This window comes from Phalaenopsis equestris, unplaced genomic scaffold (genome assembly GCF_001263595.1).
Source record: "Phalaenopsis equestris unplaced genomic scaffold, ASM126359v1 Scaffold000002, whole genome shotgun sequence".
Lineage (NCBI taxonomy): Eukaryota > Viridiplantae > Streptophyta > Magnoliopsida > Asparagales > Orchidaceae > Phalaenopsis > Phalaenopsis equestris.
Window position 1 is genome coordinate 1,732,951 of NW_018164444.1, and position 1,534 is coordinate 1,734,484.

General features: G+C 37.9%; 1 protein-coding gene across 1 annotated transcript in view; it reads left to right on the forward strand.

Annotated features, from left to right (window-relative positions):
• The window catches only part of LOC110032648 (cytokinin dehydrogenase 3-like), a 54,655-nt gene that overhangs the window by 52,181 nt on the left and 940 nt on the right, over positions 1 to 1,534 (forward strand). The window lies entirely within an intron of this gene.

Sequence of the window (1,534 nt, forward strand, 5' to 3'; positions counted from 1 at the left end):
AAATCCCCAAATTGCCCTTTAAAGACCCAAAATTCCCCAAATCCATCCCAAATGTCTATCAATTTGATCTTAATTGACCCCAGTTCCCATCCTAAACTCAAATTCACTTTTGATATGACTAAACTAAACCAAATTCAGGCTCAATTGGTTTATGATTTGAGCCCAATTTTGATTTGGGTCAAAACCCTAATCTTGACCATACAACTTAATGTCACTCAATTGAACCCATAACCTAGCCAATTGGTCACAATTAATATTGCAAAATCTTTACAACATTCTTACACATCAAAATCAACCATCAATTGGCCTTGGTGAAGCCTCAAATCCATTTGATTTTGACCTAAATCCAAAATTCCCAAGATTAGCCCCAATATTGGCTAACACCCCAAATCTCAACAATTGAAAGTCTTAAACCTCAAATTGCCATCCAATTTTTGTTGGAAATCCTTTATGAGGTCATTTGTGACCAAACACAACAATCAATTTGAGTTTAGTCCAAAGCTAGCTCAAGTTTGACCCAAATTATTCCCATATGCCTAATTTGGGTCTAAATCCAAATTTCATCAAAATCCATTAAATTCACTACCAAATCAACTTCAAAACAATTTTCATCCTTCATGAAAGTTGTTCATCATGATGTTTTACACCAAACATAACAATCAATTTGGACTTAGCCCATGGCTAGCCCAAGTTTGACCCAAACTTAGCCAACATGCTTAAAATGGGTCAAAAAATAAAAAATTCACCAAATTGATTAACCAATTGACCTCAAAATGACTTTCACCCTTCATGAAAGTTGTTCCTCATGGTCTCTTACACCAAATGCCATATTTAATTGGGCCAATTGACATGTTTAACCTAGTCCAAACACAAGATTTGGTCATATGCACCTTCTTGGACTTATGACCAAATCCAAATCAATTAAGCTTGGTATTGTCAAATCAGCATTACCATAACTCATCCTAGACTTTAGGGATGAGTTTAAAGCCAGCCACCAACCCATGGTTAAGCTTGATATTTATCTCATGGGTAAATTTTTTTTTAAGTTTCTTAAAGGGATAAGGAGATGGTTAAATGAAGGTACTTGCCATACCACATGTCTATACCCTATGGTGCCATTTTTACTGCTCATTATAAGCTTTAACCATGATCCAACTCTTGGTTACCCACTTTAACCCAAGCTAAAACCCAAAACCGTGATCCCCCACATGGTTAATACCCAAATGCATGCCAAGAAGCCACCTCAGCCCAAATTGAGCTGAGAGCTCCTCTGCTTAACACCTAAGCAGTGGGGCTAACCCCTCAATTGGCCAGCCAAGCCTCCCCTTGGCTAATTTCTATAAATTCTACCCCCACGGCCATGAATAGTAAGAGGTAAAAAATTTTCACCAAGGCCTTCCAAACTCCTCAGAGAGCTTCCCTAAGATACCCTTAGTACATTCCATTCCATTTCCCCCTCCTAATTCCACCGTGACAATCCAATTTTAAGCTTGAATTTTTGCCCGAAACCAGGACAAATTCCAATCACAACCTA